At 43.7% G+C, this 25,835-nt stretch overlaps 1 protein-coding gene across 2 annotated transcripts in view; it reads right to left on the bottom strand.

Annotated features, from left to right (window-relative positions):
- Positions 1 to 25,835, bottom strand: part of LOC126336587 (disks large 1 tumor suppressor protein) — a 4,198,467-nt gene that overhangs the window by 1,703,641 nt on the left and 2,468,991 nt on the right. The window lies entirely within an intron of this gene.

Genomic DNA, 25,835 nt, shown 5'->3' with positions numbered 1-25,835 from the left:
AGGGTGAGCGTATAGTCTTTCCCTAATTACAACAATTTATTCCCAAGTAACTATGCTACCTACAGCTATGCCGTTTATTGCAAATGGTAGCTTAACTTTTCTATGGGTACACTTCCACACGTCTATGCGATTTCTTTTTGTTTTTTGCAAATGGGAACTTCACTCACCATGCTCTGACTAGGATATTATAATTTAGCCTGCCCCCCCCCCCCCCACAAAAAAAACCATGCCTCTTTCTTTAAGAAAATCATTTAAAACACCAAGAAACGAGTAAAACCGAACAATGCTTAAACCTAGAGCACTAAAGTGGGGGTAGGGGGGAGGGAGCGGAGTGTCACACCGTTATTAAACCATCGTAACTTTAACTACTCCATATTTTATTCAAAGGAAGTCCTAAGTTATAGTTAATGCACTAATTATTTACAATTATAAGCTCCAGTGGTATGTCCCATACAAAATAAATATAAAATATTCTGTTTTACGCCCTACTACACGGACAATACCAGATTGGAGGGAACCATGAATCGATACCAATAGTAAATTTTACGAGGGTTTAGTCACCTAGCGTTAATTACAAGAATTTAATTAACATACAAAATGTTACATATCTTCACAAAAATTGAAAGGAAACGTCATATTTATTAAAGGCAACTATTTACTGTCGTAACAATTTAATTTATTAATAATGTAGTTTAATTTTTCTTGCAATGTAGGAAACACAACTAAATAGCATTTACTCTTCCAGAAAAAAATCTTTCACCTTAAGCAGAATCCTAATGACGGACTCTGGTCTTTTCTCTCCTAAATTATTTCTTAATTCTGGAGAAACAAGCTTGCTGGTGGACCAGATTCTTTCAATCGATGAAGTGCTGGCAGGGGAAGAAATGTCACACTAATAAAGTAATTGTAAAAATGGGTTTGTATTGTATTGTATGTTAACCGGGGACCTAGAAACGACGGAGAGGCGTTAGAGGCTCCGTCCCCGCCGCAGCCGCAGTGGTCCACAACCCCACGACGACTATCGCAGTCCACTGCAACCCCCACCGCCCCACACCGAACCCAGGGTTATTGTGCAGTTCGGCTTCCAATGAACCCCCCCCACACCAGGGAACGTCTCAAAAACAAAATGGCTCTAAGCACTATGGGATTTAACATCAGTACCCTAGACTTAGAACTACTTAAACTTAACTAACCTAAGAACATCACACACATCCGTGCCAGAGATAGGATTCGAACCTGCGACCGTATCAGCGGCGCAGTTCCAGACTGAAGCGCCTAGAACCACTCGGCCACAGCGGCCGGCTGTAATGGGTTAGTGTTATGAATAAATTACTTATAGGAATTTAAATTGAACTAGTTAATCGGGGATACGAAAGAATAAAAAAAAAACAATAAAATTAACAGAAACCCAATGTTACCCACAAGGTTCCTTTTTAAGAAAAGAAAAAAATCGAGTTTTTCTCAATCCCGTCTCCGACTGCACCTGACTTCTCATTTCTCTTCTTTGTTACAAATGACGTAATATCGGTGTGTTGCTTTCGCAATTGCGTCCATGCATGCGAAGGCGCAATCTGTTTTGGAGTTTCATGAGACGCGGTAGCCTATTACAGCTCAGAGACAGTTACGAAGTGCCTAAAATCGAGATACACCCGATGTGAACATCATCAAGGATGGTGTGGGAGTTCCAAGAGACTGGCAGTGTTGGTGACGAGGCAAGAAGCGGTAGACCTAGAATGAGTGACGACATATCGATAGCGTGCGTACAGCATTTCTAGGCAGTCAATAGAAATCGACGCATCCTTTTTCCAGAGAAACAGCCATACCTCAGAACGCAGTGGTGGAGATTTTACACAAACGGTTGCATTTGCATACATAGAGCGTGCAACACCTACTAGCTTGCACCCTCATGATTGGCCCTGACATGCCGAGTTTGCTATGACATCTACAGCTGCATCAACATTCCTCAGGCCACCTCACGGTGTGTGGTGGAGTGTACTTTTGGAACCACTCACCGATCCACTCTACCCTGTTCCAATCGCGAATGGCTCGTCGGAAGAATGACTGACGGAAAGCCTCTGTATTAGCTCTAATTTCTGAAGTTTTCCTGTCGTGGTCATTTGCGAGACGTATGTGGGAAGTAGTAATACGTTGTCCTAGTCTTCCCGGAAAATATCTTCTCGTAATTTCAGTAGTAAACGTCTGTGATGCACAACGCCTCTCTTGTAGCCTCTGCCACTGGAATTTGTTGAGCACCTCTCTAAAGCTCTTGCGCTCACCAAACGATACCATGCCAAAATGCGCCGCTGTTCGTTGGATTTCCACTATTTTTTCCAGCAGTCCTATGTGGTAAGGATCACAGATCGATGAACAATCACAAGAATCGGTCGAATAAGCGTCTTGTAAGCCACTTCTATGGTGGATGAAGTACACTTCCTCAAGATTCTTCTTATGAAGCTTATTGTGACATCTGCTTTTCCAACTATTTGTTTTACACTACTGGCCATTAAAATTGCTAAACCACGAAGATGATGTGCTACAGACGCGAAATTTAACTGACAGGAAGAAGATGCTGTGATATGTAAATAATTAGCTTTTCACAGCATTCACACAAGGTTGGCGCCGGTGGCAACACCTACAACGTGCTGACATGAGGAGAGTTTCCAACCGATTTCCCACACACAAACAGCAGTTGACCGGCGTTGACTAGTCAAACGTTGTTGTGATGCCTCGTGTAAGGAGGAGAAATGCGGACCATCACGTTTCCGACTTTGACAAAGGTCGGATTGTAGCCTATCGCGATTGCAGTTTATCGTATCGCTACATTGCTGCTCGCGTTGGTCGAGATCCAATGACTGTTAGCAGAATATGGAATCGGTGGGTTGAGGGGGGTAATACGGAACGCCGTGCTGGATCCCAACCGCCTCGTATCACTAGCAGTCTAGATGACAGGCATCTTACCTGCACGGCTGTAAGCGATCGTGCAGCCACGTCTCGATCCCTGAGTCTACAGATGGGAACGTTTGCAATACAACAACTATCTGCACGAACAGTTCGACGACGTTTGCAGCAGCTCGGAGACCATGGCTGCGGTTACCCTTGACGCTGCATCACAGACAGGAGCATTGCGATGGTGTACTCAACGACGAACCTGGGTGCACGAATAACAAAACGTCATATCTTCGGATTAATCCAGGTTCTGTTTACAGCATCCGTGTTTGGCGACATCGCGGAGAACGCACATTGGAAACGTGTATTCGTCATCGCCATACTGGCGTATCACCCGGCGTGATGGTATGAGGTGCCATTGGTTACACGTCTCGGTCGTCTCTTGTTCGCATTGACGGCACTTTGAACAGTGGACGTTACATTTCAGATGCGTACACCCGTGGCTCTACCCTTCATTCGATCCCTGTGAAGCCCTACATTTTAGCAGGATAATGCACGACCGCATGTTGCAGGTCCTGTACAGGCCTTTCTGGATACAGAAAATGTTGGACTGCTGCCCTGGCCAGCACATTCTCCAGATCTCTCACCAAATGAAAACGTCTGGTCAATGGTGGCCAGCAACTGGCTCGTCGCAATACACTAGTCACTACTGTTGATGAACTGTGGTACCGTGTTGACGCTGCATAGGTATACTGCACCTGTACACGCCATTAGATGTCTGTTTGACTCAATGCCCAGTCGTTTCAAGGCCGTTATTACGGGCAGAGGTGGTTGTTCTGGGCACTGATTTCTCGGGATCAATGCACCCAAATTGAGTGAAAATGTAACCACATGTCAGTTCTAGTATAATATATTTGTCCAATGAATATCCGTTTATCATCTGCACTTCTTCTTGGTGTAGCAATTTTAATGGCCAGTAGCGTACATGGTCATGCCACTTAAGAACACGCCGGGTGGATACTCCTAGATATTTTGCGGCAGCTGAACGGAACGGATAGTATGTTGAAAAGGGATTATGAGATGAACAGCTACAAAAGCAAAAAGAGTGAATTATGTTGGAGATTACAGATGGAGGGAAAGCGTGTTGCTATGCGACTTAAGTAACTGCATGACGAGCATTTAATGTAGGGCGATGGCCCTCCATATCCGCACCCAGAGACACCTGTGGGCCGAGGATGACACGGCGGGCGGGCGGTACCGTTGGGCCTTCATAGGCCTTTTCCGCCGGAGCTTAGTTTAGTCTTTAACTGGATTTACATGGAACAGACTACATACTAATTATATGTTCCATACGAGCAAACAATAGTAACGTACTAGTGATCACTTATCAACAAGGATTCGTCTAAGGAAACGCAAGATTAATGTGTATTCACAAGGAAAGATTCAAACACACCGAGCAATCGAAAACAAAGTTCACTGCATTCAGTTAATAAACGAATAGTCGAAGCCGGCTTGTGACTCACAGCGAAAACAATCATGAAATTTGACCGTGCAAACGAGACAGAGTGAATCGTGGCCGGTTAAGGACCGAGTTCGGTTCCATCTGAATTTGCGTAAAACGATACTACAATCATCGTTCGCAAGAATCCCACACTGCTCCTTACAATGGGTTTTAATTGTTAACTATCCAAAATTTAGACTGACTCGCCTCTATGTACAGGAAGTAAACAACCTCGGGCGGGGGCGGGGGGGGAATGACCAATCACCAAGTCAAGTTTGTCAGTAAAAGCATGTTTCTCTTACAGCATGCAGACAGGCTAGATAACGTCTGGTTCTTCCGGGCCTAAAATTTTCCACTGTGTTCAATGGATGAAAATTTGGCTTCAAAAGACTAATGTGCGTGGCCGCACGTCTAGGGCTGCGCAATCGATTGTGGCGCCAGAGCGATGCTGCAGAGCTGGCTTGGAAGAAGTCTCAGTGATTAGCCTACTGGACTCACATATTGGAGGAAGACGGTTCAAATCCGCATCTAGCCATCCAGATTTGGGTTTTCAGTGATTTTCCTAATCGAGCCTATCAACAACAGAATCCACGAAACCAGCATTTTCTCTCCTCCTTTTATGACGAGCCGTTCTGTAACCCGTCAGCGTGCGGCAGTGTTGTGTGAAAAAGCTGCGTGCGTTAGTTCCAGTACGGCTGGCAGCTTAACAGTCTTGTTACTTCTCGGGCCAGATCCCGCAGCTTGGCTCCAGATCAGTTCTGTTGCGTTCATGTTGTAATGGTACAGTAGCAAATGTATGATGTGCTTGATGCTCTGAAAATGAATGTTTTTCATGTTTCTACGATACTCATCTGCCTCTGTGGCATAAAACGATGGACATAGTGCAAATACACAGGGTTTGGTTTTTCATTTTTGCCTTAAAAATTACATTGTAATGTTTTCTTAAGTTAAAGAACTTTTATGAACAGTCTTTCATAAAACATCGATAATTAAGAATTTGTATTTGAAATGGAAACAGGAATTTCGCTTCCAATATATAATTAGCAACATCGATAATTAAGAATTTGTATTTGAAATGGAAACAGGAATTTCGCTTCCAATATATAATTAGCAACAAGAAAATGGGCAATCAGCGCGTTTGTGTTTGTTTAGATCAGGTCTATTCTTATGATGAACGGATTATAGCTGTGTGTAGTCACGTGACGTGCACGCTTGCCCTCTACCGACGGGCTATGAACTTCAACGCTCTGGTCTCAACCACACCTCACAAGCTACGATGTTACCCTCCTGTCACCGGTTTGCGCATTCCAGTTTCCGACTCGTTTCTTTTTGAGCGCCCCTTATGCGATTGTATACGAAATATTTCTGTGCACAATGGAAGGCAATTCACGGATACTGTTACCAGTAACTGCCCCACCCACGAGCGAAAACGAACTACTATGACGTCATATGTCCTAAACTACGTGCTGTAGGATGATATGATTTTTCAGTTACATTAAGTTGTACATGTGGATGCTGTCTGAAAAATGTGCTGCTAACTTAATTAGTAGTAAAGAAGTCATATATGCAAACATCTTGTTTGATGCTGAAGTTTGACGGCGTGAACAACAAAAATGTCGTAAGCGGTAAGCTTTTTTTTTTCTTTTCATTATTTTCTGGGGATTGTCAGCGAGAAAACCTTTCGTAATGGTCTGAGATTATGTGGAGACTATGTTTCAAGTCACTCTCATTCGAAAATACCGTGCTGTGTATTACACGCTGACCGTGAAATTATCAGTGCGATAAAGAATTAAAAAGGATATTAGTGATTATGGCAATAGGAAGAACTTGATAATGTTCACAAATAGCGATCGATACCCTTGTGCGGTTTGGTTGCGGAAGTGACTGCGACTTATGAACGAGAACAGCGTGTAAACAGTGTGGCCTTCTGAAAGGTCAATTTCGAGAACAGTGTTGACAGCTGTAGGACTGTGTTATCTCGATTGTTGTCACATCGTTCATTCTCTCTGTCTCGAACTTTTGTCCTGTTTTGGAACATTTCAGCGTTTCTACGAATGACAGAGAGAGAGAGTGATAGACTGGGAGGGGGGGGGGGACGACAAATGCCTGGATAACAAAATGGACTGAAAATATTTCGCTTTCGGAAGAGTTCCGGCGGTCTATTGCAGTCTGTGGTATCCATGAGCGGATGGAATAAGCGGCGATGACGTCAAGCGGGAGAGTCGTCTGTCCACGTAGTGACGTTGTGCCGGGCCGGACGTTTACTGACCTGTGCTCCGATTCCCGCAGAACAATGGGCTCGTTTCGGCGCGGGCGACAATATAGAGCAACTTTATGGACGCCGTACCGTGGCTTTAATGGGTCCTTTCAGATGACACAACGTTCAGCCACGAAGAGCGCGCCTGCTTTCAGAGTATGCCGCGCCATAACTGGTATACTGCGTGTGTGACATCGCACGGCTATTTTTGGACACAGTCGTCGACAGAGCTCCCTAGAAACTAGACGAAGAACAGCGATGACAGAAATGAATTGTTGCATGTTTCCTCATGCATCGCATGGGGAGCGTAAGTAACAGTTGTATAAAAAGAAATTTTCCTTATAACATTTTTATATTAGACTAAGGAGGCACTTACTCCTCTTGACCACACGGAGGCTTTTACGACACGTGACGCGGTAATTTAAGTATGTTAGCGGAGTAGACGCGAAAGGGGAATAATTCTAACGACCCTATGGCATAAGTGACTTTGACAAGGGGCATATCGTTATGGTCCCAACTCGCTTCAAAACCTGGACAGAATAGAAATGCACTGACGAAATAGAAAAGAAATAGCGAAGCCAAGAAGGAATATCCAGGGTGTTACAAAAAGTTACGGCCAAACATTCAGGAAACATTCTTCACACACAAATAAAGAAAAGATGTTATGTGGACATGTGTCCGGAAACGCTTAATTTCCATGTTAGAGCTAATTTTAGTTTCGTCAGTATGTACTGTCGTTCCTCGATTCACCGCCAGTTGGCCCAGTTGAAGGAAGGTAATGTTGACTTCGGTGCTTGTGTTGACATGCGACTCATTGCTCTACAGATTTTCTGTGAACGTTTGGGCAGACATTGTTGGTGATGTCTTGATTGGGCTCCATGTTCTTCCACCTACGCTCTATGGAGCACGTTATCATGATTTCATACGGGTTACTCTACCTGTGCTGCTAGAACATGTGTCTTTACAAGTACGACACAACATGTAGTTCATGCACGATGGAGCTCCTGCACATTTCAGTCGAAGTGTTCGTACGCTTCTCAACAACAGATTCGGTGACCGATGGATTGGTAGAGGCGGACGAATGACATGGCCTCCACGCTCTCCTGACCTCAACCCTCTTTACTTTCATTTATGGGGGCGTTTGAAAGCTCTTGTCTACGCAACCCCGGTACCAAATGTAGAGACTCTACGTGATCGTATTGTGGACGGGTGTGATACAATACGCCATTCTCCAGGGCTGCATCAGCGCATTAGGGATCCCAGGCGACGGAGGGTGGATGCATGTATCCTCGCTAACGGAGGACATTATGAACATTTTCTGTAACAAAGTGTTTGAAGTCACGCTGGTACGTTCTGTTGCCCATTCCATGATTAATGTGATTTGAAGAGAAGTAATAAAATGAGCTGTAACATGGAAAGTAAGCGTTTCTGGACACATGTCCACATAACATATTTTCTTTCTTTGTGTGTGAGGAATGTTTCCTGAAAGTTTGGCCTTACCTTTTTGTTCAAATGGCTCTGAGCACTATGGGACTTAACATCTGAGGTCATCAGTCCCCTAGAACTTAGAACTACTTAAACCTAACTAACCTAAGGACATCCATGCCCGAGGCAGGATTCGAGCCTGCGACCGTAGCGGTCGCGCAGTTCCAGACTGACGCGCCTAGAACCGCTCGGTCACAACGGCCGGCTATTAAAATATACGCTGTAACGGTAATGAACTTTAGTTCATTTTAAGATTGAACGTGGTGAGTTGATGTTAGTCAAGAACGCCTCTAAGCCGACAAAAACGCCGATATCAAGACCTCACGAGTTTGAACGCGGTCGTTTGATACGACCACGAGATGCTGGATGTTCTTCTCTGAGACTACAGAAAAGCTTAGGGATGATACAGCCAATGTATATGACTGCTGGCAGTGGTGGTCATGAGGATGTACTGTCATAAGGGGACCGGACTCCGGAGGGTCAGTTGGTACTGCCGAGAGGTAAGACAATCGTGTTCTGCCTGTGGCTGTGGAATATCGTACTGCATCTACAGTAGCGGTTTGAGCAGCTGGGCACCACAGTGCTACAACCAGCTGTTACAAGTCGGTTCCCTCGAGCCAGAAGCTCTTTAGTACGCGTTCCACTGACGCCGAACCACCACCATCTGCGACGTCAGCGGTGTCAAGCTCTCGTTCAGCGGCAAGGAGAGTGGAGGTCTGCTGTTCTTTTTTCTGATGAAATTTGTTTCTGTCTCGGTGCCAGTACTGGCCGTGTGTTTGTTGGGGAGAGACCAGTTGAGGGCCTGTACCAATCTGCTGCGTGGTACATTCATTGGACTTACATCTGGAGTTATGGCCTGGGTTGAGATTTCGTATGACAGCAGAAGTAGTCTATTGGTTCTTCGACGCACTCTGACTGCAAAAAACATGGAGAGATACATACCTCCTGATGTAGCCTTGTCTAGTACTAATTTTATTTCATTTTATTAGTTTTGTTTATTAATAGAAACTGTTATGTAGGCATGCTATTCCTATTTTGTGCTAAACGTTTTCCTATCTACTCCATTGTTACTTATGTACTGTTCAGTTTTTACTGTTTCATTACACTACCACTACACTGTCAAAGATGTTGCTTACTGTATGTTTCTACTTCAGTCTAGACGTGTTACTTCTCTTCCAATGTTGTTTGCAAACATTTTAATTTCTTTGGTGACAATATTCAATAAATGTCTGAAGATGGCCTTGTAAGCCGAAAAGCAGTTAACAATAAAAGTAATATTGTAGAATAAAAGCAAACTGGTGCTTTTCATTTATTGAATTTCTAATTTCTCATCAGCGATCTCAAAATATTCTATACCCTAAGTCTTACTCGAACCTTCAAAATTTATAGTTTTTGTCTATAAAACTGGACATGCCAGTTTGAATTTTGTAATTTGGACTTGCGTTTTCGTAATCAAGGACCCCAGAAATCTAAAGAAAAATCAAGGACCCCAAAAATCTGAAAACAACACAAATTTTGTAGGTATTTCTATCCATTTTTCTATTATATCCCTGTTCTGAAGCGAGTTGGTCCACTGTGCGTCGTCTAGATGTCAGCACATCGGAAAAGATGAGCTTTATCGGCTGTTCGATTCTACTGTAGTGAGCATGTTTGGATATTGCTTGAAGGAAGATAGAACCAGCGACAAATGTTCAAAATTGTTCAAATGGCTCTGAGCACTATAGGACTTAACATCTGAGTTCATCAGTCCCCTAGAACTTAGAACTACTTGAACCTAAGTAACCTAAGGACATCACACATATCCATGCCCGAGGCAGGATTCGAACCTGCGACCGTAGCTGTCGCGCAGTTCCAGACTGAAGCGCCTAGAACCGCTCGGCCACTCCAGCTGGCACGACAAAGGTGTTGGACGTCAACATCATAGAATGTGCAAATCAGGGGCTTGCTTGCTCTGTAAAGCAGGATAGGCATCGAGCTGTGACAGAACCGACAATACCGAGCGAGGTGGCGCAATGGTTAGCACACTGGACTCGCATTCGGGAGGACGACGGTTCAATCCCGTCTCCGGCCATCCTGATTTAGGTTTTCCGTGATTTCCCTAAATCGTTTCAGGCAAATGCCGGGATGGTTCCTTTGAAAGGGCACGGCCGATTTCCTTCCCAATCCTTCCCTAACCCGAGCTTGCGCTCCGTCGCTAATGGCCTCGTTGTCGACGGGACGTTAAACACTAACCACCACCACCAGAACCGACAATGGAGTGCAATGTTTCGAAGCACACGGTTCAGCGAACGTTGAACATGCGGGTCCACAGCAGACGACACCTACGCACAGCAGTTTAAACGCGGTTCTTGAATGACAGATGTGGAAACAGGATTAGCACAGTGCAACAGCGGCCCGCGAAAGGGATTTCTTCCGGCGCGGTGTGGTCTTTGATCTCGGGCAATCAGCGCTATCTCGCCGCCGACAAGGACCGGCGAGTGAAATTCCATTTAAACGAGACCGTTTCGAGGGCTGCAATCCGCAGCCGGAGTAATTGGAGCGCGGCAAACGGGCGGTGCATTGCGCGAGATATCTATCGCGTCCGGCCGATAATGTAAATACCGGCGCAGCCGATAAACGCGGTCGGTGATTGGACGCCGCTGCACCCGAAGGCAGTAATTAGCGAACTTGCGCGGGGCCGGCATGGGCAGTTCCTCTCCTCCTCCTCCCCCCCCCCCCCTCCCCCCCACCCTGTGGACCTGTCGTCTGGCCGAGAATTTGTGGCGCTCGTTAAACACACCGCCTGCAGCCTCCACTGTGTCGGGCTGCCGGCTTACTCGCTCGCGTCGGGCCACACGTCTACCGGCTCCAGCGCTAAATTTGCATACGCTGATGGCGGAACAAGCGTTTTGGGTGGGAGCAGTTCCTGTGGCGGATTTGTGGCCGGAGGAGTTGCAAGACGTGTAGGGTAGCAGGGCTCTCTGCAGAGGACGATACGAGTGCTGCAGCTACGAGCGCGATGTGTACACAGCTCCTCCACAGTCTAGGGTAGGCGAGTTAGTTGCTACCACTAACACTCTATGGTAAACGTGTGGGTGCTGTTCTGTCATTCTGCGCAACGGATTAATCTGAGATGTACCCTTTACCCTGTGGCTCCCGCAAGATGCAATTTCCACCCCCACACTACTACAGAAATCAGACAGACGGTCCTAACGTTCTAAAGAGAAATGACTGGAAAACTATCAGCAATAAATATCTTCTGGAGTCGTCCGCTGTAAGGAAATGACACAAAAATTCATAAAATTTCTTACGTAACTCTTGGGATACTTGGGTACTGGAGTAGTGCTGGTTATTGTAAGAAAAACATGAAAACAATGGCACCTTTAGTTATGAACTGCACAAGTTATTTCTGGGTTCTTTACGGAATGTGAAGTTACGTCTTAAGGATAGGATTCGCTAATTAAATTTCTATACAAAGTTTAAGATTGTTATTGACTTTGCAGAATGGCTGAGAGCCGTGCCTACTCAACTTGAACAATTATCCGTTAGGATGTTGAAGGTACGGTGAAACGTCGCCTTAGAAAAATTAATGAATTACTGTACTGAAAACCTCTACGTTATTTGATTTTCAAACAGCTGATCCAAACTGAACGTACTCAGACATTTCTCTCTTTACTTATTTTGATCATCACTAAACTGACACACAATATTTTTAGCGCAACGCGATCTGACTTTCAATAATCCCTATAAAAGAATGGCCCTGACTATCAATAACCTATACCTCTCATGAATCATACCTCACAAAAGTCTTCGTTACTCGAACTACTGCAATACAGCCAGCGCCAATACTGCCAACTAAATAAAATATTCTAACTACTGAAGGCACCAACTACTGATAGGTATAGTTAGCAAATGAAAGATTTCAATAGAGAACAAACAACGTATTTACCTTAATTGTGTTCAAAAGTCATTATACCATGACATCCAGTCATACAAATTTATTGTCTCTGATGGACACACGTCCAGATCATCCGCTCTCAAAACTCCGCCATCTCTCTCCCCACATCCACCACTGCCGGCAGCTCACCTCCGACTACACAACGCTATGCGCTGTTAACAGCCAACTTCCCAACACTACAATAGCGAATATTTCAACAATGCCAGTCAACCACAGACTACACAGCACAGTCAGTGATTTTCATATAGAGCGCTACGTGTCGTTACCAACATAAAAACCTAAACAGTCTACTTACAACGGCTGAGGCTGTTGCGTGTGAAATACAGTGAAATGTACTGTTGTGGATGAAATTGGGCCTCGCAAGAGCTGTACCGCACAATACCGAAAGCTGCGATGACTGCTGTCTGCGCCGCTCGCTGATGACAAATAAGATAACTCTCGTTCTATCTGGATTGACCTTCGCCAATCAAACTCTCCCTATGCCTTGATGACGTCAAGGACTCCTATTCGCCCCTAGTCTAACTATTGGTGTGCTACACCGGTCAGATAACCAGCCCACCGCGATGCCACTCAAAAATTCGCTCGCAGGCGTTTAACTATAACTCTATCCATTCACACCGCACAATAAGTGTGGCGGCCAACACAGTGAACAACGCTTAATCGCAAGGACTCAATATAGAGTCGCACTCCGATTCGCTCTCGACAGAGGTGCTCTCCCAGTTAGGTACTGAGGAGAGACTTGTTCCTCACTCTTTGAGTACACGTACGAGCACACACGCTCTTGTTATGTGTTCTCGCTCCAAGATCGACAGCGGAACAGCCCCTCTCCATGCCAGACGTGGTGGGGTATATCTTTCAGTCTCTTCCATTACTCCTTCAGCTCAAGGCATCAGGAATATCGTCTGCCAATTAGCATTGCTCTTCTAAAACGGGAAAATGAGGTTTCGTTTAAGGGGACCAATCCGGGAATTTGTAGCATCGGCGTTTGGTGTTTGCTGTCTCCCTGTGGAAACCTCTGAAACTGCGTGCTATATTTGTAAAGAAAGCGTAGGCTGGGCACTCCCACACAATGTAGCGGAATTTGCTTTTAAGCCGAACACGGGGTCGTTCTCCCTTTCACTCGGGCTAACGCTGTCTGCTCTACGGGCGGTCGCCGGCCGACGTAGATAGGTTGACTCATCCTCTGAAGGAACCTGCCTCCTGGCGTGCAGTTTGCCTCTCCCGAACTAAAAGCTATTCTGACCGTCGCATCTTGAATGTGTGTGTGTACGCCAGCTTCGAGTATTTCAACCTCAGTGCGCACTTGCGATTTACTTTGCATATTGTTTCCACGAATTCATGCAACAATGACTTTATCTTATCCAGTTTAGGTTCAAATGAAGCGTCTTGATGCCCGGAATATGATTGTGGCGGCGGAATATTTAAGCAATGAAAGTCAGGAGACGACGACGTCTTACAACACGTCCTCCCCTCTCCCCCTCTTACCGCCCGATTCCTTAAAAACTCGAACGACCATTCCATGCATCTCATTTTTTAATCACGTCATGTCTCCTGGGCTACTTGTTGTACAATGATGTAATTTTGCACATACCGTGTGGTCATAATTAAAGTGTAACTAATCATCGTGGTCCACTACCTGCAGTAATTACCATATGGCAGCGAAAGTTCCTAGATACGATACTGCGTTAATGCGGAAGCGATTCTTGCTTGAAAAAAATTAGTTCCAATTTTGGCCACTAGGTTCAATTCTCGCGCTGTAAACCACCTCGTTGGCATTTCCATGTCTCATATAGAACATATTTTGTAAGGGGCAGCTAATAATAAAACAACACTACGACTTTTTCACTATTTGACCTTTCCTGCCCGTTTCCAGTTCCTAACCCATTACATATGAAAACAGTTCTATACGTCTTTCTTGCGTTCACAGTGCCAGGTTTGCCCCTGGAGGCCAAGGCTGGAACTAATTTTTTTTCCCTGTGTAAATCGGTTCCGTGTCAACGGATTAGAATGTCTACCAATTTTCGCTGTCACACGATACTTACAGCCCGCAATGCACCTCTGTACATAAGTTCCCCTTTCATTATAACGACACAGTATGTTCAGTGGAATATACTTATACCCGCTGCATAACAAGCTGCAAACAGATTTAGTATATAGAAGTAATAAATTACAAAGTCATGCCTGACACTGAATTTTTGCTGCGCAAACATCGAAATTGTGGTAGGCAAATTACATTTTCACTTTCTTTCTTTTTTGGAAGGGGTGTCAGCGAGTAGAAACTTCGGAAAGGTTTGAAATTAAGTATCAAGTATTTTGGAATTCGCTAAGTGCTCTCGTTCTCAAAAACTGAATAAATAACATCTGGTAGGTTCGGAGTCATGAATTACCAAAATGGTTCAAACGGCTCTAAGCATTATGCGACCAAACATCTGAGGTGATCAGTCCCCCAGACTTAGAACTACAGTACTGGCCATTAAAATAGCTACACCAAGAAGAAATGCAGATGATACACGGATATTCATTGGAAAAATATATTATACTAGAACTGACATGTGATTACATTTTCACGCAATTTGGGTGCATAGATCCTGAGAAATCAGTACTCAGAACAACCACCTCTGGACGTAATAACGGCCTTGATACGCCTGGGAATTGAGTCAAACAGAGCTTGGATGGCGTGTACAGGTGCAGTTCCCAATGCAGCGTCAACACGGTACCACAGTTCATCAACAGTAGTGACTAGTGTATTGCGACGAGCCAGTTGCTCGGCCATATTTCAATTGGTGAGAGATTTGGAGAATATGCTGGCCAGGGCAGCAGTCGAACATTTTCTGTATCCAGAAAGGTCCCCTACATAACCTGCAACATGCGGTCGTGCATTATTCTGCTGAAATGTAGAGTTTCGCAGGGATCAAATGAAGGGTAGAGCAACGGTCGTAACACATCTGAAATATAACGTCCACTGTTCAAAGTGCCGTCAATGCGAAGACCGAGACGTGTAACCAATGGCACCCCATACCATCACGCCAGGTGATACACCAGTATGGCGATGACGAATACACGCTTCCAATGTGCGTTCACAGCGATGTCGCCAAACACGGATGCGAACATCATGATGCTGTAAACAGAACCTGGATTCATCCGGAAAAACGACGTTTTGCCATTCGTGCACCCAGGTTCGTCGTTGAGTACACCATCACAGGTGCTCCAGCCTGTGATGCAGCGTCAAGATAAACGGCAGCCATTGTCTACGAACTGATAGTCCATGCTCCTTCAAACGTCGTCGAACTGTTCGTGCAGATAGTTGTTGTATTGCAAACGTTCCCATCTGTAGACTCAGGGATCGAGACGTGGCTGCACGATCGCTTACAGCCGTGCAGGTAAGATGCCTGTCATCTCGACTGCTAGTGATACGAGGCCGTTGGGATCCAGCACGGCGTTCCATATTACACTCCTGAACCCACATATTCCACTTTCTGCTAACAGTCATTGGATCCCGACCAACGTAAGCAGCAGTGTCGCGATACGATAAACCGCAATCGCGATAGGCTACAGTCCGACCTTTATCAAAGTCGGAAACGTGATGGTACGTATTTCTCCTCCTTACACGAGGGATCACAACAACGTTTCACCAGGCAACGCCGGTCAACTGCTGTCTGTATATGAGAAATCGGTTGGAAACTTTCCTCATGTCAGCACGTTGTAGGTGTCACCACCGGCGGCAACCTTGTGTGAATGCTCTGAAAAGCTAATCATTTGCATATCACAGCATCTTCTTCGTTTCGGTGAAATTTGGCGTCTGTAGTACGTCATCTTCGTGGTGTAGCAATTTTAATGGTTAGTAGTGTACTTAAACAGAAGTGACTAGAACCTCTCGGCTACATCGGCCGGCTTACAACGAACAAAACCCAACCATATCCAATGCGGTCTTTGGTAACAGCTTGTAATATTATTGGATTTCAAATACTTTGCATATGCGGTTTTTGTCATACAAGAAAAGGACAGCCAACGAGCTGTAGTTCGTAAAGATGCTAAACGCGAGAGTAAAGAGACGAAATATTTTTGTTTAATGTGCACTTGTATCAAGAGCCGGGTCGAGCGTTTTAACACTATGAACCACTGGGCGCAGATATTTAAAATCATTGCCGCAGCACTTGATAGCAAGTAGCTAAGAAACACAAGAAAGAACAATCTATGTTTTGTTAAGAAATATTCTAGAGACTTCATTTCTCTTTTGCACTTTTGGTCGTCGACATGTTAAGACGTATTACATAGCATTGCTACAAGTTGTATTTTTATTTTATGTAAAAACTATGTGAAATGACGAAAAAACATTTCAGTAACTCGGGCGAGGATACAATATAGTTACGCACACGCAAGGACATTTAATTTTAAGAATGAACGGACTGACAAAGCCGCTATTATTGGACTGTGCCATGTACAAAAGAAATATCAGATGTAAGTCATGCATTTATTGTCTATTTGTCGATGTCTAGAAGTTTAGAGCCAATTTGTTCAAAATATATTAATATCTTACGATGCAGTAATTTTCTTATTATTCTTTTCTTTCAATAACCAAAACTGATGTTCAAATTATATTTTAGCTTTGTTGCAGGTTCGCTCTTAATCGCGGTGTCTCGATTGTATATGGGAGACCACTAATGTGTTCAACTTCCGACCTGTTGATCTTTCTCTTACTAAATTCCACTAATTTATTTTCATTTCCATCTTTATATTCAAATAGGTTCCTTAGGTATTTTCATCGAAGATACTGATTGCGTTGAGGCAATCCGGGTCAAAAGGTCAGTTAAGAAAACCCCGTCGCGTAATCAATACGTATGTCTCCTGAACACGATCGAGAACCGACGTATCGGTGATCAATTAATAATCTCTCTCTTTTTAAGTCGTACTAAAAAACGGCCACACAGAATAGTCGTAAGTACGCAAGCCGGTGTGAGGGTGCATTTTGCCAGTAAATATTACCAACCGACAGTTACAGCATCACTATTATTATTTACTACTTTTTCTTGTACAGAATAAGCAAGTTCCTAATGCAAGAAGCTACAGCACTCTTTGTTCACTAACGCTGGAATTGTGGTATACATGGCATTTCACAGCTGACCTTAGCGGTACCTTATATAACCATAGGTCAAACCCCTCCCCCAACATCAACCTCCGACTTAAAACTGCCACGTTACAGTGCCCAAGTGTTATGAGGAAATGACACACTCCGCAACATAGGAGAACTTCCTTTGTCCGAATTATTGTTCCTGATCCACATACCCGAGATACGGACTAATTTCTAAGTAAAGGCAGAGGACCCTACGGGTCTCACTCGCCGTCGGCCTGGGGTAACACAAAAATAATTCTTTCAGCGAATAACAAGAACAGTGTTCCTACCTTGCACTGCAAACACTGATAGTGACTTGGATGAAGTGAGTACTGAGGCTTACCTGTAACAGAAGGGAAAAAACAGACATATTAGTTAACTGCCAATAAACACATGTTCATCTACGAAGTTAAAAAGCTATATTTAAAACAGCGTCGTCCGTCTCTAACATTCGTTTAGAAACTGAATGGGGAAAATAGGCGCAATTGCAGATGATTCTAAACCGTTTAGTGGCTGTGCACGAAACCACTATTCATTAAGACCCTATCAGAGCAGTGTGAAAAGTGAATACATTTTGTCGCACATCTTTACGATCAATTTTACACAGTGGAGCAGCACACTGAATATTTTAAAATAAGGTCTCAATGATTGATAATGAATAATTCAAGTGGTATGCTGTCTTGAAGATCGTTTCGAGTGAAACGTGCGCCATTAAAATTGCTACACCACGAATATGACGTGTTACAGACGCCAAATTTCACCGAAACGAAGAAGATGCTGTGATATGCAAATGATTAGCTTTTCAGAGCATTCACACAAGGTTGGCGCCGATGGTGACACGTACAACGTGCTGACATGAGGAAAGTTTCCAACCGATTTCTCATACACAGACAGCAGTTGACCGGCGTTGCCTGGTGAAACGTTGTTGTGATGCCTCGTGTAAGGAGGAGAAATACGTACCATCACGTTTCCGACTTTGATAAAGGTCGGACTGTAGCCTATCGCGATTGCAGTTTATCGTATCGCGACACTGCTGCTTACGTTGGTCGGGATCCAATGACTGTTAGCAGAAAGTGGAATCTGTGGGTTCAGGAGTGTAATACGGAACGCCGTGCTGGATCCCAACGGCCTCGTATCACTAGCAGTCGAGATGACAGGCATCTTACCTGCACGGCTGTAAGCGATCGTGCAGCCACGTCTCGATCCCTGAGTCTACAGATGGGAACGTTTGCAATACAACAACTATCTGCACGAACAGTTCGACGACGTTTGAAGGAGCATGGACTATCAGTTCGTAGACAATGGCTGCCGTTTATCTTGACGCAGCATCACAGGCTGGAGCACCTGTGATGGTGTACTCAACGACGAACCTGGGTGCACGAATGGCAAAACGTCGTTTTTTCGGATGAATCCAGGTTCTGTTTACAGCATCATGATGTTCGCATCCGAGTTTGACGACATCGGGGTGAACACACGCTGGAAGCGTGTATTCGTCATCGCCATACTGGCGTATCACCCGGCGTGATGGTATGGGGTGCGATTGGTTACACGTCTCGGTCACCTCTTGTTCGCATTGACGGCACTTTGAACAATTGACGTTACATTTCCGATGTTTACGACCCATGGCTCTACCCTTCACTCGATCCCTGCGAAACGCTACATTTCATCAGGATAATGCACGACCGCATGTAGCAGGTCCTGTACGGGCCTTTCTGGATACAGAAAATGTTCGACTACTGCCCTGGCCTGCACATTCTCCAGATCTCTCACTTTTAAAAACGTTTTGTCAATGGTGGTCGAGCAACTGGCTCGTCCCAATACGCCAGCCACTACCCTTGATGAACTGTGGTATCGTGTTGAAGCTGCATGGGCAGCTGTACCTGTACACGCCATCCAAGCTCTGTTTGACTCAATGCCCAGGCGTATCAAGGCTTTTATTACGGTCAGAGTTGGTTGTTCTGGCTACTGATTTCTCAGGATCTATGCACCCAAATTGCGTGAAAATGTGATCACATATCAGTTCTAGTATAATATATTTGTCCAATGAATACCCGTTTATCATCTGCATTTCTTCTTTGTGTAGTGCATATAACTGTCTCATGACTTTTCACCTCAGTGTAAAGGTAACAACGATTAAAGAATTTTTTTACGGTGGGCATAAATCCTCCCTCCTAGACGATGTGCGCTATGGAAATGTGTCTGTGTTGATAATCATTATCATAAACGATCAGTGGTAGTGCAAGGAATCCAAAGACCAATGTGAACATTTTCTCGAGGATTTTATTCGTCGTCGGGCGGTGTGACCGAACGGTTCTAGGCGCTTCAGTCTGGAACCGCGAGACCGCTACGGTAGCAGGTTCGAATTCTGCCTCGGGCATGGATGTGTGTGATGTCCTTAGGTTAGTTAGGTTAAGTAGTTCTAAGTTCTAGGGGACTGATGACCTCAGATGTTAAGTCCCACAGTGCTCAGAGCCATTTGAACCATTTGTTATTCGTCGAAAGAACTTGGAAGTCAACAGAATAAGCAGTTATCCGAAACATAAATGAGAGAAAACGGTGTGTCATAGTTGTTGTTTCCATTTTTCTTTGCACTTCCTGGCGTAACCCATTTATATATTTCCACACAATATGATACTCATGCTGATATCGCAACTACGCCACAAGTAATTTCAAAATATGGACAGGAAAGCGCGTCATATTTGTTTACACTGGCGTTATATATCACTTGCTGTAATTATCCACTTTAGGAGATGATTAAACGGCGCAGTATAAATGTAACAACACGCTTATGGTCTGAATAAACTGCGTGTTTACAATGAAACATGCAGACAGTTAATATACAAACTATGTTTACCGAACGAGTACAATAAGCGCATTCCTGCTCAGAGCGGCCATCATTACTTGCAAACTCTCGTAAAAAGTAATTGTCAGGAATTACGTGTCATTTAAGAGAAATGAATGAAAGCACTATGTATATGTTGATATAATGAGGCTACACTTTTTAGATGAATAATTTGCGGTTACCTTTGCTTGACCGACTTCTGAATAGAATGCACTTGGCCCGTAAAAAGACCGTTGGCTGATATCGAATATAATTACACAAATACACTCCCAAAGGGTACGAAATACAGCTATCGTGTAGTGACAACGTTTGTGTAGTGCATTTCCCTAAACGCATCTCCACTATAACAAATATTCACCCTCTACCTCATCACTTACGTGTGAGATCTAATTTAGATAGTTGCCATTTACTAAAAACAACAGGAAAGCAAACAAATTGACTGTTCTTGTAATAACTCTGCTTATTTATCTTGTTACTCTACAAAACTATGGCGATCAATGGTGAAACTAGTCTTTTATTTGCGAAGTGTATAAAATGATACATTCACGATCTAGACACAACATTGTAATAAAAGTAGCAAACAATAACCATTGTCTGTTACTCAGACTTGGTCGTCCTCTTTTTCTTTTTTCTTTTTCTTTCACTACAAGAAAATTAAGGTCCATGCTTAAGCCACTATGTTAACTTTACGCTTCTTTCTCCAACAATCTATCATCTGTTCACGTTTTCGTCTTTTCCCTCGTCTACTGAGCATTTTCTTCTTTGTCTTTCCCGAAACGTTTGGTCTTGTAAAACCGCCAACCTCTTCATTTAGTTTCTATATTTTGTACGGCCTTCAATTTCTAGTTTATTTTCTTCAGTTGCTTCTAGGTCTTAACGAACTTTCCTACGTCCGTTTCGTTTTCCTTTTAATTTTTCGAAATGGCATTAGGTTTTCTTTCCAAATTGCTATGACTCATTCTCGGGGGTATGTGGGACGCAGAGAAGGCTGGATAGTATTGGACATGTTGGCGTTTCTCCAATTATAATGTTTTCTGTACTCGTATTGGAACACTGGTCACACTAAACAATACTATGACACAATTCTTAATAAAATTATAAGACTCAGTATGATAATAGAAACTCGTTGACTTGGTTTTCCACACTTTGCGTTCTCATCGTTTAAATTTTTGGAGGGTTGTATCTGACATGAAATTGTCACGTGTTAAGAAAGTCATCTTTGTTGGGAAAAGTTTTAACTGGGTCGTAAATGGTTAGAAACTTGAATGTGTCCATCGGGTCAGTTAGTTTGTCACAGAATCTCTTCACTAGTTCCTTGTTGAAACTTGCTGCTCGCTGCAACCTCGTGGATTCAGCTGTCCTCAACCTGCAGTCTTCATGGCTTTTCATAAAATCATAGTGAAAGTCTTCACTCGCTTCAGTTTTCGTCTTACTAAACCGATGGTTTATTTTCAGTTACTCTGCTTATTTCTACACTAGATTTAAGAACAAAACTTTTACTCAAAGGCATAAATTGGTTACCTAAATTTTTAACACGATCGTTCATTAGTGTTCATTCGTGTTCGGCACTGACTGTTCTCGGAAAAACGATTAAGCCTATCACCCAACATACTTTTTGGAACTAAATAGTCCTCATTCTCTCCGCGAAAGTTATTTCAAGAAATCTACGGTTTCCTTCGCGTTATTTTCATCCCATTTACTCGTATGTCGGGACTTCTCTATATTTATATATGAAGATGGTATCTTCATAGGCTCACCGGGCATTTGACCATCTTCTTCTGTGAAGATGCACAAACAGTGCGTCTGTGAAGATGCGCTAACAGTGGCCGAAATCTTACGGTATCGGCAGTAAAGCCGGGAGTAATGAGTATAATGGGCAGGGCCTGTATGAATATAGTGGTTCAAATGGCTCTGAGCACTATGGGACTTAACTTATGAGGTCATCAGTCCCCTAGAACTTAGAACTACTTAAACCTAACTAACCTAAGGACATCACACACATCCATGCCCGGGGCAGGATTCGAACCTGCGACCGTAGCGGTCGCGCGGTTCCAGACTGAAGCGCCTAGAACCGCTCGGCCACTGCGGCTGGCTGAATATAATGCGGCACAATAAGTTGCGAATGTGGGTATCACGGGAGGCGTGCCAGAGGTACGTCCCTGCAGTCGCACTATCCTTTGTGTCCACGGTGGTTCAGAAGGATAGAGCGTCTGCCATCTAAGGGAGATCTCGGGTTCGAGTCCCGGTCGGAGCACACATTTTCAACTGTCCTCGTTGACTTATATCAACGCCCGTATGCAGCTAGGGGCGTTCATTTCATTGTAATTTCTCTATATTAGCCTCTTTTAAAATTGAAAATAAATATCTAAGTTCTTATCCCGACACAACTCGAACATACCATTGTGGCAATTTAAAATTTCAGTTGTTATTACGTGAGCTAGACATTATCATACAATATAGATACCAGTATCAGCTGTATCTAAAGATGCAATACAAATGTAAATTACTTACTTTCAAACAAAACACAACACTCACAAGATGGTGTTCCGAAAAACTAACTAGGAGCAAGTAACTTGTTTGCACTGCAAAATGCACTGTTGTTTTGATTCAAAATCGAGTAAGTTGTTTTGTTCGTCCATAGCTCATACTGGAGTAATGGCGACAGCTGCTATATGGGATAGAGATCAGACCCGACCTTTCCGTAATGTTGATCGGAAGTCTGAGGTAACCGCTTGCCGCCAGCCCATTTCGAAATATATCCAGATTTAAGGCTGGTAATAGAAAATATTTGTACTTGAAAAATGGACCCGGGCCTGCGCGTACGGCTCAAATGAGTCGACAAAGTAGTCGCTCGGGCGCACGAAAAATTCTATTCATTAGCGTGCAAAAAGGCGTGTCCCCCAGCAACTACACGAATAAGGCGCTGGGAAAATCTGCGCGACGGTCGCGTCGGGCCGATAATTTCCAGCGAGGAGCTACTGTACCGTGAAATTTCATGCAATTTATTTCGTAAATTTTAATCGAGTTTGCAAATTGCGAGGAGTAAAGGAAGGTGTGCGAGTTTAGGAGAGGGCGTGGCTGGAACCGAACAAATTCGGCGGACGAAATCGGCTCTGAAATTCATAACGGAATAAGCGACGGCCACGTTAATTGGTCTGTTCTGGCGGAAGGCGCGCTCTGATTGGCCGCTAATTGGCTTAGCGCTGGTGTCGTGCTGGTAGCCGGCTTCCAGGGGCACACACTGACCCCGTTGAGACTGAACTCGTCTGCCTTGTGGGGCAGCTGTTCTTTGAAACAATATTCTTCACTCGTCCTTGCTAGATACAGTTACGTCCTAAAGGCCGTTTACTGGTGTGCCTGCGTCACTGTGTATTGCATACTGTCAAATTCTACTGTGTTACTTTTAAGCAAAAATTCGGCATCGCTAATATACTTTCCACAGTTTCTTTGATTATTTATTCGTAACATGCTCCATTAGAATGACACTACATGTACTACATGTTTGTATTTTGTGTATGCGTGTGTGTGTGTGTCTGGAGAGGTTTGGTGTTTAATCCAGGACATTGGCGTAAGGTCTGGTGAACAGAACTTCACACCACCATATTGCCCTTGCTGGCCACATATTTCCAGTGAAAGTTTTTTCCACCACCAGGATTCGAACCAATTTCCCCCCGGGTCGAGAGCCATCATGTAAGCATGCGTAGGAACCTTTCTTCTTTTACAGGGAATATCAGATTACCATTATAAAACGGCATCAACCTTTCTTTCCTTTTACCGCGCCCAAGTTCTATAGCGATTTCTTTTCTTTTACAGCGATTGACTCAGTTTTTTTTATTAATATAATTTATTAGCATATACCAAAGAGGAACAATAGAGAAACGTATTTGCAGTGTAATATACTTTATAAGGAAAGGAAGGAGAGAGAAGAAACAGTCGGGGTACACATCCGTCCAGCCCGAGGGAGAGATGGCAGGGGTCGAAACTGAGGCCTGCCCGCGCAACTCTCCACTTTCGGATGCGTAGGAGGGAAATGAATGAGGTAGTTAGGGTGAGATGGTGGAGACTTCCTTTTATTTATTTACCCCAGGTTCAGATGACATGGGAGGCGAGAGTAAAGTATCATGGAACTTCCTTGTGCGACGAAAGACACTCTACCCTTTGTGCCGTCCTCAGAAGGCGGGGACGAAAAAGGCAGATGCAGCGAGAAGAGCGGGAGGAGAAGTCATGGGAGGGAGTAGGAACAAGGCCCATGACGCCGCAACCGGGGTGTGAGGGTGGGGGAGGGGGGGGGGGCGACATGAATACACCACGCAAGTAGCTGGCAAACAGGGCCCGGAATTTGGGTCGTAGCTCCAATTCGGCGTGAGCGTCTCGTAACCTTTTAATATTATTGGGCTTTCCGTCATATGAAAGCTGTGAGTGCCCTTGGAAAGGCATTCACCTAGCTGTGTATTAAATGATCAACTTATGGGATGAGACCTATTCTTTGAAAAACATTTGTTTTACATAATTTACGTAACTGTAAAGATGTGCATCTAGCTCTAATGCTTATGCATCGATTGAGCAGTCAAGAAACATTTTAAAAGAAGCTTAGCTGAGCGTTCCGCTTCAATCTAAATAAAAAATATGACGGAGAAAAAACCTTTGTAGATCTTCAGATTTTGTCGTACTTCTTCTTGTAATGCGAAAGCGTAAAGAAGGTCGTCTTTAAGCCATAAAAGTGAACGGTCTAGACAGCGTGCAGACAACAGTTATTGATTAATAAAATTCTAGTAATTTATGTTCGATACTGTAAATCGACCAGTTATTGTTATGAAGGTGATGAACGGTGCAAGAATTGTCTCGAAGGAAGCTGCAAAGTAATGACTGCAATTTGTGACAACAACGTGAACCAAGAAGTTAGCACAGGACAGGCTGAAATCTCATAGCACCATACAGTCAGAAAATTACTTATGTAAGTTATACTATTTATAAATGAAACCTAATTGCTTGTGAGAATTATTTGAATATATTTAGTGTTTACCATATTTATTATTCTATTCTTTTCCTTTATTTTTTTTTACCTCCATGTCATATTATTTTTGTAAATATCTAACAGCCTCTACTACAGCAGAGAATACTGCGGCATCCTGGTCGTAGACAGTAGGCCGCTCCTTGTCTTCTATACAACTCATAGCTATCCTATTATTAACGATTTCATTTGCAAATGCAATTCTTTATTGTTCATTGTTACAGGTCCCTTGGGTAATTATAAAATTCATACTGATTACGTAAAGAAATCCAGGTTATTCTTTTCTAAATAATAGAAGCCTTTGCGTAATCAAAAGCTAGCCTCCTTCTAACAACGATCAGGAGCCGACCAGAAGGCGGACGTCTTCGAGCCGCTTTCGTGTTTCCAGTGGCAAAGCTGTGCCAAACTGGGAACACGACATTCTAGTATGAAACACGATATATATATATATATATATATATATATATATATATATATATATATATATATATATATATATAATTATCAGATTAAAATTGAAAAAATTGAAATATATTTAACTTATTTTTTTTCTTTTATCATACTAGAACCTGCACCAAAATTCGAGGCTTGATTTGTCGCGTCGCCGTAAATGTAACTAAGCGTCCAACATTTCGTCCAGAGTAAGGCGTTGGTTTTAGCAGTTGGGAAGTATGTGTCGTCAGGGAAGATGTCTGTCTTAAGTTGAACCGCGGTCGGAGGTATGCGAAGAAAGCAGACGATCTTCTTGCAGCTTGGCTCCCAGGCGTCAATGGTTGATGGGCATGTGAAACGGTGTTGGCAAGCAG

This window comes from Schistocerca gregaria, chromosome 2 (assembly GCF_023897955.1).
Source record: "Schistocerca gregaria isolate iqSchGreg1 chromosome 2, iqSchGreg1.2, whole genome shotgun sequence".
Taxonomy (NCBI): Eukaryota; Metazoa; Arthropoda; class Insecta; order Orthoptera; family Acrididae; genus Schistocerca; species Schistocerca gregaria.
This window is presented reverse-complemented; position numbering and strand designations above follow the sequence as displayed.